The sequence below is a fragment of the Suricata suricatta genome, chromosome 9, assembly GCF_006229205.1.
Source record: "Suricata suricatta isolate VVHF042 chromosome 9, meerkat_22Aug2017_6uvM2_HiC, whole genome shotgun sequence".
In the NCBI taxonomy this organism is placed as follows: domain Eukaryota; kingdom Metazoa; phylum Chordata; class Mammalia; order Carnivora; family Herpestidae; genus Suricata; species Suricata suricatta.
In genome coordinates this window covers 74,815,701-74,832,340 of record NC_043708.1, presented here as the reverse complement: position 1 = coordinate 74,832,340, position 16,640 = coordinate 74,815,701, and positions in this window count along the sequence as shown.

The following is a 16,640-nucleotide window of genomic DNA, read 5'->3' as shown; positions in this document are numbered from 1 at the left end:
TACTGAGAACAAACTGAGGGCTGATGAGGGAAGGGGAGATGGGGAGGGGGGTGATGGTCATGGAGGAGGGCAGATGTGGGGATGAGCACTGAGTGCTATATGGAAACCAACTTGACAATAAACTCCAAAAAAAAAAATTAAATTAAAATAAAAAAATAATTTTCCAGCACCAAACGCAGGGGTCACTCATGGCCTCTGTGCGTCATCTGGCACAGTCGACCCTCCCCGCTCCTTCACCTTGGTGTACCAGCCTGGGTTTGCCCTGCCTCCCTGGGCTCTCATGCTGAGTTTCAGGTGTGAACTTTCCTTCCTCCCCCAGATCTCTAAGAAGCGACACGACCCAGGGGTAGATAGAGTTTAGGCCTTTTTCCTACTTTCCCTCCCTTCTCCCCAGATGACTCCGTTGCATCTTACATGCTGGCAGTTCTCAAAGGTACGCCTGCAGGACAGTTATCTCCACTGGTATGTCCAATAGGCACTGCAGACTTAATGTATCCAAACTGAGCCCCCACACTTCCTCCCATTGCCTGCTTCTCCCGCGGTTTTCCTTATCACAGGAAATGACCATTTTATTCTTCCACTTGCTCTATCAACCTTGACTCCTCTCCTGCTATGAGCCTCACTTCCAACCTGCCAGTTAATCCCAATTGCTCTGCTTTTAAAATGTATCCGATGGGGCGCCTGGGTGGCTCAGTCGGTTAAGCTTCCGGCTTCGGCTCAGGTCATGATCTCACAGTTCGTGGGTTCGAGCCCTGCGTTGGGCTCTGTGCTGACAGATCAGAGCCTGGAGCCTGCTTCAGATTCTGTATCCCCCTCTCTTTCTGACCCTCTCCTGTTCACGCTGTCTCTCTCTGTCTCTCAAAAATAAGCAAAAACAAAAACAAAAACACCATATCCCAAACTTGCCAACCAGTTTTCACAGTTTCGTGACTACTGCTTCAGTCTGAGCCTTGATTGCTTTTAATCTAGAGTATGGTATCAGGCTCCCATCTGCCTGGGGCCCCTAGTGGTCTAAGCCAAAGGCATCTTGTTGAAAGGAAATCAGAATGTGTCACTCTTTTACTTTCCATACCCAGAGGCTTCCCATTTCACTGTAAACACTAAAGTCATTACATTGGCCTATAAAAAAGGACCCGATACAAAGTGGCCCTTCCTCCTCCCATTATCCTCCACATTCTTTCCTCCAGGCTCCTCCTGTCCAGCCACTGTGGCTGCTCAGGGCCTTAGCACGTGCTATTTCCTCTGCCCAGGACGCCCCTCTCAACCCAGATACCCATGTGGCTCACTCCCTGACCTTTTTGTGGTGCTTATTTAATTGTCACCTTTGCTCAGAGCCCTTCCTGGCCATTGCACTTAAAATCCTACCTTCCTCTCGCCTGGCCCTCTTTCCTGCTTTGTTACTCTCCATAGCATTGATCACCATTTATATATACTACTTATTTTACTTGGTTAAAAAAATATTTGCCTCCACGTGAGAATGGAAGTTTCATGAGAGCAGGTATTTTGTTTACTTATGTCTGTGTCTCCAGCGCGTACAAAGTGCTTGGGACAAAGGGGACACTCAAATATTCAAACAGTGATTGACATACAGGTAAATGGTCCATAAATAGCAGTAATTACCACTTTGCTCTAGACTGGCCGGTTCTGCTTCCCTGAGCAGGGACAGCTCATGGGGAAATTTCCATTATAAGAGAACATAAGTGAAGCAAACTCAAACTCACAGTTTTTGCCACTGTGTTTTGTTTGTTTGTTTGTTTTGTTTTGCTGTTGTTTGTTTTGTTTTATTTTTCTAATTTTAATTCTAGTTGGCTAACATATGGTATGGTCTTGGCTTCAGGAGTAGAACCCGGTGATTCATCTCTTACATATGACACCCAGTGCTCATCTGGAAAAGTGCCTTCTTTAATGCCCATCACCCATTTAATCCTCACCCCCCACCGTCCCTCCAGATTCCTGTCAGCACCCCTCAGTCTATTTTTCTAGTGGAGCACACCTCAGGCTGCTCAGACTTCTGCTGTCCTATTTAGCACATCTAAACTCTACCCGAGAAGGTGTTGAACTATGTGCTCTTTTTTCCATCTCTGTCCTGTCCCTGGTTCCTCGCCCAGAGCTGGGACCTACTTGGGGATGAGGGGACAAGGGCCGCTGTGTTCGGCAAAGAAGAGAACAGCTGATGAAGACAGACGAGTCTGGAAGAATCACCAGGATAGTAGTTGTCTCTAAGAGGATATTTTTAATTGTATGTCTTTTGCTTGTACGAGTTTTCTGAATTAAGCAAATAGAAGGAGGGGCACCTAGGTGGCTCAGTCAGATTTCAGCTCAGGTCATGGTCTCACGGTTTGTGGGTTCAAGTCTCACATCAGGCTCTGTGCTGACAGTGCAGAGCCTACCTGGGATTCTTTCTCTCTCCTTCTCCCTCTGCCCCTCCCCTGCTCTCTCTCTCTCTCTCAAAATAAATCAGTAAGCTTTAAAAAATTAGGGGTGCCTGGGTGGCTCAGTTGGTTAAGCTTTGGACTTCGGCTCAGGTCATGATCTCACGGTTTGTGGGTCTGAGCCCCACATTGGGCTCTGTGCTGACAGCTCAGAGCCTGGAGCCTGCTTCGATTTATGTGTTTCCCTCTCTCTCTCTCTCTCTCTCTCTCTCTCTCTCTGTGTCTCCTCCATTCATGCTCTGTTTCTCTCTGTCTCTGTAATAAATAAACATCAAAAAAATATTTTAAAAAGTAAAACAAATTAGAAGGAGAAGGGCAGAAACTTCATTTTATATAAATGAGAAAGAAAAGTTAGATTCAGAGATTCTTACATCAGCAGTGTGTCTTCAAGATGTGCAGCATAGAAAGTGCTCCACTCCCCCAAGAGTGGGTCCTGCTGACCTGGGGGTGGCTGTGTCCCCAGAGAGAGGCTGAGATGAATCGGTCATCTGTGGGCATTAAGCTCACGCCACTGGTTCCACGTGCTGTAATGGCGTGATTATTAAGCAATACTTTGATTATAATTCCGTAAGCAGGAAAATCGCCTGTAGGGAGAGGGTGCTCTCACCCAACATGAGGATCCAGCTTCCTGATACTTATATTTTCTTCATTAAAAATTAATATATTTGATATCTGGAAATTTTTTCAGATCTTAGCTGAGTATAACCTACCCTTAAAGTCATCCCGTTCAGAAATCCACCTGCAACCTGGCTAATGGGTTTGCCCTCACATGCCCTGTGTCTCATCTGGTTGTCAGACGTGGATCTGAATTTCATTAAACAACTGTAACCAACTACTGGGGTTCCTACAGAAAACCAAATATTTTGTTGAAAACTATGGTAGGCAATAGAAGGAAGACCCCACGAAGGAAGCGAGCTATGTGTTGTAATGACAGTGTTGAACTAACGCTCACTTTGGTAGGTGGCTGCATGTTAAACATTTATTCCATGCCTGCAGCTGCAAATTTCAATCTTTTCCTTCTTGGAGAGTGACTGACATGATTTATGCCTGGCAAGGTCTCTACAGCTTTATTTGCATAAAACCCTCCTGGGGAGCTTATTTAAATCAGAATCCCAGTCCCCAGTCTCAGACTCTCTGACTTTGAGCATCCGCAGGAAGGGGCCCTAAGGGTCCTTGTTCGGTACCCTGTTCTGCACTTGCAAATCCAGCGAGGCTCAGCCCTTCCCCATGTTCTGCTTTCTCAGTAGATTTCTTCTCTTTTTACCCTCTGATCTCTGGCCTGTTTGTCCCGCAGCCTCCCGGATGCTCTGAGGGGCTGTGTCTGTTAAGTCTTCAGCACTTTAAGCTCAGGCTGCCTTCTCTGGTCCAGCGTTCCTCCTCAGAGCCCATAGTTTGTGATCATCCCAGTCCTAATCTGAGGCCCTCAGCAGATAGAGAATAATGGTGGGAGCCATTGACATAGACAACTATATTCACTTTCAGGGTCCAGGAAAGAAATTAAAAAAAAAATCTGCATCTTAAAATAAGAGCTCCAGGAAATTATGATAGAGTGTTTGAGGAAAGAGTGAGAGGTCTTTGAGTCACACTTTGAGAAACATTTTTAACAGTCCACTAGTGGACCATGATATCATTTTAATGGGGTACTACCAGCATTTAAAAACAAAAAAAATTTAAAAATTTAAAAAAGAGAAAAAAATATAATGAACGATGACAAAACAGAACAGATCAAAGTACATCACAGGAAATTAAATGTATTTCTTATTACAGGATGCAGTTAAAAAGAAATAAGAAGACCCTGGTTTAAAAGATAGACTCAGAAGTCAGCATGGACATTCATTATCAAATGCTGATTTTGCCTTCCATACTGAAAGAGTAGGTGATTCTTCCCTGTCTTTATGGCCATACACTCTCTTGGGCTAATGGTATCTCAAGTTCAATGTTTGGTTTGCTATTGCTGTTGCAATTCTCCAACGAGCATGGCTATAGACCCCCCCCTTCATTTAAATAGTATTTATTCAAAGGTTATCTTGTAGCATTTTCTTTTTAATTCTTTAATGTAACAGTGGAGAGAAATAAAAGTCTGCATGACTAACTTTAACTGTTCATCAAACCATTCAGAAATGATTTATAGGTGGTCAAAAGGCCCAGATAGCCTGCATTTCTTATCTTGGCCTTGGGGCTTCAGAGGAGGGGAGAGAATGGCAGTGTGCTCTGATTTCCTGGGTAGCTAGTGTGATGACCCCTTGCGCCTAACTTTCCCCAATTATTTCCTACTATCGGGTGTGGCTAATTAAATACACACACACACACACACACACACTCACACATTATGTATTTTATAATAATATATAGTAGATATATAATTACATAGCTTTAGACAAATTAATATCATTGATATATTGTCATTTTTTTAAGTCCTATACTCTATGGCCTCCTGGCTTTAAGCCACCTTGAGGCTCATTGCACCACACAAGGAAAAGAATAATCCTGCACTAAAAAATGGGCCATTCGAGTTTCAAATCTGGAGGTTTTTGCTTAAGCAATTTAGTAATTTCAAAAGTCTTAAAAGACTTTTTATGGAGATAGAGAAGGTATTTCTAAATTTCAGCATGCCCTTCTTTAATAGATTGGTGGCTGCTGGTCTTGATCTTAGAGTCTTAGATGGGGAAGCCCTGTGAGACAAGAGAGAGAGGTGATAAGCCTGAGTTTTTCAATACCTTCTTCAGGTTTGGGAAGGGAAGAAAGGGAGTCAAGTCCAGAGGCATTTTATTTTTTTTTATTTTTATTAAAAAAATGTTTAATGTTTATTTATTTTTGAGACAGAGAGAGAGAGAGAGCGAGTGTGTGTGTGAGTGGGTGAGGGGCAGAGAGAGACACAGAATCGGAAGCAGACTCCAGGCTCTGAGCTGTTGGCACAGAGCTCAACACAGGGCTCAAACTCACGAACTGTGAGACCATGACCTGAGCTGAAGTCGGTTGCCCAACCGACTAAGCCACCCAGATGCCCCCAGAGGCATTTTCTTCTCTTCTGAAGCACAAACCTTGAGCAAGTGTAAGTGTGGGAATGTTCTTGTAGGTACTGAAGACTTCACAATCCTGGAGGTTAGGGCTGCTTCCCAGGGAGAAGCCTAAAGGAGGCTCTCAGCTGCCTGGGGAGCCTCGCTGCTTGGCTCTCCACCCATCATGGCAGCAGAGTGATGGAGCAGAGTGAGCTGACTGGTCAGGCAGGCATGGGGCTGTGCCCAGGGCCCCCTGCTGTCCTCATCTTGCCTGCAGAGGTGCCTGTGCACCCTGCTAAAGGGAGGGAAAGTGCTGGGGGAGCCAGGGCACCAGCAGGATGAAGACCTCCTATGCGAGGGGTCTTCATGAAGCATCTGGGACCACAGACTCCCAGGGCTGGGTACCAGGACATGACCCGAGAAGGCCATATGGGATGGGCCACGCCACAGTGATTAGCAGTTAAGGCTACAGACCAGACAAGCCACTGTACAGCGGAAACCAGCAAGCCTCCAGAGGACATCCATGCAGGAACCCATGAAGCTGCCTGACACACCTCTTGGGAAGGAGAAGAGCTGTAGAGAATTTCTCTGGAAGGCTGAGAATTTACCCAGCGGGACTGAATCATTCAAAATGCATGATCTATGCCAGCCACGCTAAGAAACTGAACTTTGAATAATCTGATTGCTTAACTAAAAGGAGATTGTTTAAACCCCAAGAGACAGAAACTTTAATTAGCAAGTTAATTAGCAAGTGTTTCTGGTACCTAGTGAGGGTTGAGGCTTATAGAAAATTAACCGCATTTTCTTTGTACGTATAAGGATATAGTTTGTGTGATTTGCAACCCTCCTACATTAGCTGAATAAACACACCTGAAACCCCAAGGAAAGTTCTTTTCTTCAGTTATGCTTTGCTTGCAAACTATGTTTAGTCAGGGAGGCAAAAGGCTGGGTGGACCCAAACTACACAAGTCTCACCACCTTCCCCATCCATGAGCTCAGGTATGAGCATCCACCCTTTATCTGGTGTGGATATACCCCTCACCCCTTGGAGACTCACTCCTCTAGACCTTTTTCTCTTTCCCAACTCCTAAGAATGAAACAATAAGGACGGGTCCCATCTTCCATAACTGCAAGTCCAGAGGCTTCAGACTTGTTGATTTCAGTGGTTCAACAATGCTACTAGAGCCCTAGTTTTCTTCTCTCTCTCTAATGTTATCATTAGTGTTCTCTTAATTCACAGACTGGTAGAGATGGCTGAGGCAGCTCCAAGAGTGACATGCTGACATAACAATGTCCTGAGGTCGTGAGACTATTTCTTCCTGTGTTTCCCCAAAAGCCTTTAGCTGACTCCTTTGAGTCTCATCTGCAGAATTTGGTCACTAGGCTATTCCTAGCCTAATGCTGGCAAGGGTGACAGAATAACAAAGATGAAGTTAAATTACCTTCACGTAAACTGGTATTGCAGGATGAGCAATAAATATCCACTCTCCCTTCCTCATTCTTCTGGCCCCAGCAATAGATGATTAATTTCTTCCTATCCCTGTTGTCTTGGATATATTCTTGGAGGAGGGGTCCCCCAGACTCTTCTGAAAACTTCCAGCTGTTAGCATCACACCTCTGGCCCCGTTGAAGCTTCTGGTGCTAAGGAGAGAGAGGGAGGAGGATTAGGTTCTGAGGGGAGGGAGGGGAAGGGACTCCACTCAGGAGATTGGCCTCCAAGAAGCAGTTCGCCATGTTTGCTTGTTTTTTCTTTCAATATCATAGTCCTTTAAAATGAAAGAACAAGGCATCTCCCAGTGTGGGTGCTATTCTTCCACTTTTGAAGCTTCTCATGCCAAAGGAGTGTCTGCCTCCTGGTCTGGATTCACATCACAAAGCAGCCTCCTCTTAGCTTCCATTGGCCTGGCCCAACTTAGCTTCGTTTTGATTTTTCCTCACCAACTTGACTGACACTGGTTGGTGATAGGGTCCAACTGTTCCACTAAGTGTTCAATATTTACCTGGGTAGAAGATGCAAAGGCTGAAGCAATGGGCAGGAAAGGAGTGGGAGCTGCAGCAAGTGAGGACTGCAGAGCTTAGTGCAGGAGGGAGGAGACTCTTCCTGGCCAATGCACCATATGTTATGCCCAAGATTTCTTTATTGTCCCCAAAAACCAGAAACCGCCAGGGAGACTGAGTCATGCATGCCAAAGCAAAGGGCTTTATTATGGGTTTAGGCTCACCGGACCTAAACTTTGGCTCACAGACTTTACCTGTGTGGTGGATCCATGCTGAGAGCCCCGAACAAAGGTGGGGTAGGGCCTTTATGGGTTCGGGAAGGGGGAGTTACAGGAAATTGTGACACAGGTACAGGGGTCCAATCATTATAGCATAACATCATTGGAAGTAACTTTAACAAATCAGAGTGGACCCAGGACCCTCACTAGGGCTTAGCTTCTATCTCTAGGCCTGCCCTTAGAAATGTTAAGGGTGTTAGCTGGCCTTTCCTGATTGGGTGTTACAAGGGTGGTTCCTCCTGCCTTGGGCAATGTGTGCCCTTCTATTGTCTAATGATTCTGAGAAACCGACACCTATGCCTCCAAGGTCAGAGGGGAAACTGGAAGCTCAGACCTGCGTCCTTACATTTGGCAATCATTGCAACTCCTAAGTGCCAGGCTGGATGGGGCTTGTCTGAGGTCTCAATGGTGGTTGAATTCCAGTAATTTGGAATAAAATGGGACAGGACTTGCATTTTATTTTCACAGAGTACAGCTCAATTTAAAGCGACAAATGTCCAATATAGTCATATGGTCACCATAGAATCCATTGTGGGGCTTGATCTTACAACCGTGAGATCATGACCTGATCCAAAAGTCAGAGTCAGACACTTAACCAACTGAGCCACCCACACACTCCTGTTTTTAAAAGTTTTTTTTTTTAATGTTTATTTATTTTGGGAGAGAGTGAGCAAGAGAGCAAGAAGAGAAAGGACAGAGAGAGAGATGGGGATAGAGAGCAACTATCATTTCACTTCCAATGACATAGATACAAAAATATAATCCCTACTAGAAGGTACATATATTAGTGTAATCATCAGATGAAAACATTCACAAAAATTATTTTTCTAGTTAATAATGCAAAACCTGTACTCTACTGAAGAACTGTAAAATACAAAAACACCCCAAGAATAAAATAGCAGTAATCCCAGGTCCAGTGGTGCTAATAAACTGCTTTGTCTTGGTCTGGTAATTTTTCTATATGTGTGAAATTTCCCTAAATACATACCCACACAGACACACACACATAAGCACATATATATGTATGAGTGTTCTAGGGCTTGGGAACATACCACATGCCATTTTGTAAATTACTTTTTTCACTTAAAAGTATATCATGAACCTTTTCCCATTTCATTAAGTATTTCTCCAGACATGTACTATTTCTTTTTCTTTCTCACTTAGCCATCATGATGAGCATGTTACACTGGGGAGAGCTGCAGGGAAAGCTAGAGGACAGCAGAGACTACCGTGCTCACCTCTCTTGCTTACAGATGAGGATATTGTGACCCAGGCAAATTCCATGATTTGTGTTAAGTACACACAGACCTTAGTGAAAAAGGGGCACCTGGGTGGCTCAGTCAGTTAAGTGTCCGATTTCGGCTCAGGTTATGATCTCACCATTAGTGGGTTCAAGCCTCATGTCGGGCTCTGTGCTGACAGCTCAGAGCCTGGAGCCTGCTTCACATTCTGTGTCTCCCTCTCTCTCTGCCCTTCCCTTGCTCATGCTCTCTCTCTCTCTCTCTCTCTCTCTCTCTCTTTCTCTCTCTCTCTCAAAAATAAATAAACATTAAAAAAAAAGAAATTAGTGAAAAAAACAGACTAGAGCCTAGACCTGTAGGTTTCTAGTTTCCATTTTAACAAACTGTTAGGCCCAACTACTCTCATCTTCTCAGATGTTCTGACCTTTTATCCAAAATGAGAACCACTCACCTGCAATTAGCAATTATTGGAGGCCATTTTGTTTTCCCAGAGAAACAGCCATTGATTGGGTGTCTGATGGAGTATGCTTCTTCACAAGCTTTTCTTTGTGGGAGGCTTTTGGCCCAATTATGTTTCCTAACTGCCCCCTGAGGAATCACTGTGAATCCTGCCTGTATACACACCCCTTTCTGCCGGTCTTCACACCCAGTGCCCAGCCCAACCTAGGGTTTGAACTCACGACCCTGAGATCAATGCCTGAGCTGAGATCAAGAGTCAGATGCTTGATGGACTGAGCCACCCAGGCACCTCTGAGGCTGCACTGTCTTCATCCCTGTCTTCCCTGGCCTGTCCTGCTATCCGCTGCACTAGATGGGAAGAACCACCACATAGACAAATAGTCTTCCTGTGACCAGGGAACATGCATGAGAAAGGCACATTTAGAGAACCCAAGATAAAGTCTGTGGCCACAAATACCAGAATTTGGCCTAAAACCTTGACCTCACCATTAACAGCTGCCTAGCATCTGACTTAAGTTAGCTCAATGTTCTTCCTGTCAGAATATCGTAGGACAAGGATTTCCATTTTGTAATCATGGTTGTAATGCAGACTCCCTGATATGGATATCTACCTGGTGTTACTCACTTAACAAATACACGTGCCAGGCACAAAGGGACCAGTGGTGCACCAGACAGACAGGGCGCCTGCCCTCATGGAATTGGAGCCAGTGAGTGAGGGGGCCTCTGTCTAAATAGATGGGACAAAAAAGCATCACAGAGGCCATGCATGACAGAAATGGATAGAGGATGCTGTGACAGCACCAGGGAGGACACTAAAACCAAGTTGGGGAGGAGAAGGTGGTGAGGGAAAGACTCCCAGAGGATGGTTCCGAGGCTGAGACTAGAAGGACCAGAAGGCGTTGGCCAACAAAGAAAGCACAGGTGGGAGATACATGTAAGGAGATAAGACAGTGGAGGGAATGGCACGTACAAACAAAAGTGGACACTAAGCCAGTTTCCTGTACTTAAGGAGGCCATGGAGTACTGCTTTTGTGTTTACAAATGTTGACCGCAGACCACCCCTGCCTCACCCTTTTATTTTATTATTTTATTTTATCTATCTACTTATCTATTTATTTATAAATGTTTATTTTTGAGAGAGAGAGGGAGAGAGTGTATGTGTGCCAACCAGTGGGGGAGGTGCAGAGAGAGAGGGAGACGGAAGATCTGAAGCAGGCTCCACACTGCCAGCACAGAACCAGATGTGGGGCTCGAACTCATTAACTGTGAGATCATGACCTGAGCCAAATTTGGACATTCAACCAACTGAGCCACCCAGGTATCCCCACCCTTTTAAACCCTGATATGAAACATGGAGTTCTTGTCACTTAGTAGACCTTCAATTGAACAGAATTTCACTTTCGACATATTTTACTGGTAACATTCCTAGTAAGCTTGGCTGTACATTGACTATTAGACACCACTAACTTGAGAGCTTTTTTCAATCAAATATTTGACAGATGATGTTAGTTTCAGGTGTACAATACAATGATTCAATATTTGTACATATGTTGAAATGATCACCACAGTGAGTCTAGTTAACATCAATCACCACATATAGTTATATATCCCTTATCCTTGTGATGAGAACTTTTAAGATCTACTCTCTTAGCATCTTTCAAATGTACAATAGAGTATTATCAACTATAGTCACCATGTTCTACATTCCATCCCCATGACTTATTTATCGTATAATTAGAAGTGTGTACCTTTTACTCCCTTCATCCATTTCTCCCACCCCCACTGCTGGCGAGCACCCGTCTGTTCTCTGTGTTTAGGAACTAGGGTGTTTGCTTATTTGTTTTCATTTCTTTCTAATTTCACATGTAAGTGAGATCATATGGTATTTGTCTTTCTTGTCTAACTTATTTCCTTAGCATAATGCTCTCAAGGTCCATCCATGTTGTTGCAAATGGCAAGATTTCCTTCTTTTTATGGCTGGATAATGTTTCATTGTATATATACCACATCTTTATCCATTTATGCATCAACGGACACTTGGACTGTCTCTGCACTGACTCTTGTAGATCAGGCCACAGTGAACATGGGGGGTGCACATATCTTTTCAAGTTAGTGCTTTCCTTTTGTTCATACAAATATCCAGAAGTGGAATTGTCATAGCGTAGTTCTATTTTTAATTTTTTGAGGAGCTTCCATACTTTTTTCCACAGTGGCTGCACCAATGTACACTCCCACCAACAGAGCACAAGTGTTCCTGTTTCACCACGTCCTCATCAACAATTTTTATCTCTAATCTTTTTGATAGTAGCCATTCTAACAGGAGCCAGGCAATATTTTGTGGTTTTGATGTGCATTTCCTGTATGATTAGTGATGTTGAGCACATTTCATGTATCTGTGAGAACTATTTTTTCATAAAAAACAATTCTATTCAGATAGCTAAATGCCAACTTAAAAGAAAATTCCAGCAATTACTTTGATCTCGACTACACTACTAACATGTCCCATGGTATCCAGGAATACTTGCAACCACGCTTTTTGTTTTTTCTTACATGTCCTTATTTTTTTTAACTTTACTTACTTATTTTGAGAGAGGGGGGGGTAGAGAGAGTGCATGCGCAAACAAGCAAGAGAAGAGCAGAGAAGAAGAGAGAATCCTAAGCAGGCTCTGCATTGTAAGTGCAGAGCCTGACACAGGGTTTGATCCTATAAATTGTGAGATCATGACCTGAGCTGAAATCAGGAGTCAGACCCTTAACCAACTGAACCACTCAGGTGCCCCTTATGCCCACTTTTAATAGACTTCTGTCTCCTCTCTTCCCATCAGCAGGGCAGCTGTTCCTTCTCACTGCTCCTTTTCTCCTCCAGTCAGGTACATGCTTGAAAGCCATATATCCATATTTGTTGCAAGTATATGCAACATAAGAGCATGCGGTTTTTGTGTGAGGAACTCTCGTCTGCATAATACATTTCTACTCTTGGGTGTGAACAGTGAGAGCATTTATGATTGTCACCATTCCCAATCATATTTCACTCCTTTTTAGTTATGTTGTAAAAAGGATAGCTTTCTAAATAGCTGAATTTCACATAGATAAGAACCTTTGTGTTCTGAACATGCCCACCTTGTTCCCATTTCCTATGCTGTGGGCCTGAAGACACCAGTGGGGATGCTAATACCAGCGTATAGCCGTTATGGGTCAGAGTTATAGGTAGGGTGGCCAGAAACCATTTGATCTCTGGAGGAAAAGAGGTTTAGAAGGCAGGGGGAGGGGGGGCGGCTAGAAACCAGAAAAGCCAGAGTTCAGTTCTGAAGAAGGCTTCACAACCATCAGATGCAACAGCTGAGTGAAAAGCTACAAACCAAACGGACTGTTAATTATTCGTCACTTTTTGTTGTGGTTATGATGTATAATAAATGACCCCCAAACTTACTTATAGCCATAAACCTCTACTTCCCCATCATGTGTTTGTTGGGCCACCTGTGACTCTGCTTTGGTTTGCCTGGGCTTCACTGGGCTTGTCTAGACTTGGGTCCGGGGTTTGGGTCCACATGAACAGGCTGAGAGCGGTCATTATGTAAGGCATGTGGTTCTGGCAGAGGATGGGAGGACAAGAACCAAAGTTCTCTGGTTAGAATTTGCACATGTCATTGCCTCCATGTGACCCAGCCTAGAGTCAATGAGTCGGGAAGTCCACTTGGTGAACAATGGTGGGAAGGAAGAATTGGAAACAAATAATGCATTCTACCACAATAGTTGATACAAGAAGAAACTTGTTGCGAAAAGCAAAAAGGATGGACAGTTCACACTTCAGGATATGAAAGCACAGACAAAGGGGACACCAGGAAGCTCTGGCGACATGCATGGCCCAATAATGACACAGCTAAGCAGGACTCCAGGCTCAATGAGAGGACTGTGAGTCCAAGCCCAGCCCAGAGTCTGCACTCTGCTGAGAGCAAATCTCCCGGGCTTGCTTGTTACCTTTCAGCATTCAGCACTTTTTCGTCTTCATCAGGAACTAATGCGATTCTTTTCTGGCTGGTTGCACAAATAAAAATTTACCAGCTGGGTCGCAATTAAATTTAATTAGATACTTCACAACAACAAAAAGTGTTCAATTTACCTATTACATGTTCAACGAGTCTAGTCTCAGTCCATGTTTTTCCATTCATGCTTCTTTCCTGAAATTATAGGTTTTATTTTGAAATCTTATTTCTCCACCGTGATCATTAAGCAAACGTTTCCAGTTATGAAGGTGATGTCATTCACTCTAGCACTTTGATTTGAAAACTCCAAAAAGTCCGAGCTCCTGCATCATACCTATTGAGTTGCCAAATACAGGCAGGACCTTTACCTGTTGAAGCCTTGTGCCTTCTACTTGTGTCTATTCCTGCCACAACCTGGCACTTGTCATCTCTTACCTGGACAATTGCACTAGCTTTTTGGCAGCCTCATAAGCAGTTACTACACTCCATTACTATGTTATGAGTTTTATTTTTTTCTTTTAACTTTTATTTTGACATAGATTTTGAACTATAGAAAAGTATAAAGAATTCCAGAATACCTTTCACCTGGATTCCCCAGATATTAACATTTAATCACATTTCTGTTTCATTCTCTCTCTACATAGATAAGTGGGGACACACACACACACACACACACACACACTATATATATATATATATGTGTGTGTGTGTAGCAGTATTCATATACATGAACGTGTGTATGTATCTTTATATCTGAACGGTTTGACAGTTCACATATATGTCCTTTTATTTCCAAATGCCTCAGTGCATATTTTCCCAAAAGAAGAACATTCTCAAGCATAACCATGATACAGTTATTAAGATCTGGAATTACACTGACACTATTATTTTCTAATGTACGAACCTTTTTCAGATTTTTGCCAATTATTGCAACAATTCCCTTAGAGCTAAAAAAAAAATCCCTAAATCACCTGTTGCATTCAGTTGTCATGTTTATTTAGTTTACTTTGGAATAATTTCTCAGGCTTCATCATTCATGGCAGTAATCATTTAAAGTGTACAGGCCAGTTATTTTACAGAGTACCCCTCATTTGGAGTTTGATGCTTTCTCATTATTAATATGATTCTTTTTAAAACTCTACCTGGCCAGGAAGGTACCTTTAGTTACTGCCTGTTACATCCCCAGCAAAGTTCATATCCTTTGGCCTCAAGGATCTGACTGCTTTTCTCTCCAGTCTAACTTTTCAGCCCCCATCCAGACTGGACTACATAGTCTTACATCATCTCTGACTGTTCTTAAGATGTTCCTTCACACCGGATCGTTTTCTTCCCTCCCATCTCCCCAGTTGATACAGACTCTTCATTTTTCCCCCCAGGGTGAATGCAAATATCACCTGAAACTGTCCATATTTTCTCCCCAGTGACAGAATCATCCTCTCCTTTTATTGGACTTCTCTTGGCTTTCTTTAGAGTTTTATGTTAATCCCAGCAAAATTAGGATGGATTATGAATCACAAGTCTATGAACACTTAGAAAGACAAAGGAAGTAAGAAATCACCAGAAGCCAGCTTCTCATAGTACCGGCCAGCTATATCAACATAATCTCATCTCCTTTTGTGATAAGGTTGCAGGACTAAAGACACAGGCAAGTAATAGAGGCATCCCCAGCTGAGCAAGGCATGTGACCAAGTCTTACAGTGTGAACAACGTGTAGAAAGATGAGCTGCTTCTTACTATTGACACACAGATTCCTGGCCTCTGGAGCTCTCCTCTCCCTAACGGTTGAGCCGCTGATCCCCCAACAACAGACTCAGCCTTACTCAGAGGCTCTCAGGGGTCTAGTTCAGGTCACACTTGTGGTCTGTCCGGCTCAATGTCTGCTGCCTTTTTAGGCAGCTTTCTTGCTTCTGAAACCAAGTCCCCACTAGGTGTCCCAGTTCTGGTAACTAGACCCAGTTCTTACTGGCTTTCTATGCTTCCTATACTCTACTACTTATCTTTGTTACATTCTTGATCCTTTATTAACTCCAGGACCATGCATTGATCTTACTCTATCTTCCTCTGGGATTTAGAGTCCTGCCCATGAGCTTGACCAACACTTGGAATTTCATGAGATCATAGATTGTTTTCCTGATACTAAAATTTCCCCTAGATTTCCAAATATCTGCCCTATCATCACTCTGCCCCACTAACCTTTGGAAACAAGGCCATTATATTTTGTAGTTCTCATTTTCTGCCTTTCCTCATTGATTACTTGATTATTGTCTGTTAACATGATTTCCAAATACTGGCTGACACTTGACTGGGTTCTTTCTAGCACTGACATGTGGATCTGCCTTATGATGCCAGGCTTCCCCTTCAGCAGGTGTGCTTTAATATTTGGATCCTTTCCAAGTTATCCTGACCAGCCATTCCTGGCCACAAATAGCCACACTAGCTCTCATTACTACGGAGTGTTAGCTAATTAGACCACTGTATGTGTGGGCTGTTGGTTGCTGGATTGGTGTCAGTTTGGCAGGAAACCTCTGGAGAATACTGAGGGCTCTGGATTTGGTGTTACACATCAAACTTTTATTTTAATATTTTTCAATCAAGGACCAGGAAAAAGGTAGAAAAAGTTTCATCACATTTTCCATTATCTGTAGCCTGGGGAAACACTGAATATAGACCTTGGTACTTCTAAGATTACTAAAAGAGGGGGTGTGAAAGAATATAAGTATTAAAATTGATCAATGTAAAGACCTTTACTTAGGTTCCAAACATGATTTCTCAAGTACGGTAAAGGAAACAATCTGACTTACAGTGATCTACACCTGGCAGTCCAGCCACACAGAGCCACGAGCAGCTTCTTTTTATATGAGCTGCTTCTCATCCTCTGGGCCTTCACTTGACTTTTCTCCTGTCTTAGAAAGTCCTTCCCCTTCCTTCCATCTGCTCAATTCCTTTGTATCCTGTGAAATACTTGCCTTCCCCCAGGGCTTTTGGTCGTCTTCTGTGGCCCCTGTGTGTTCTCCATCATTGAACTAACCACATTATGTAGGAGGTGGATGGCCTATGTCCATCTCCCAAAGGAGGCTCCGAGAACTCTGATATCTGGACATAGGTCTTCTTCATCTTTGATAGCTAGTGCTTGGCCCAGAGCATGGTACATTAAGTAAATGTTGACTAAGTGAAGATGCTGGAATAGGCTTTGTCCTCTTAATACTTTCCTCTTCTTCTTGAGGATCATCCCTGGAAGACAAAAAATCGG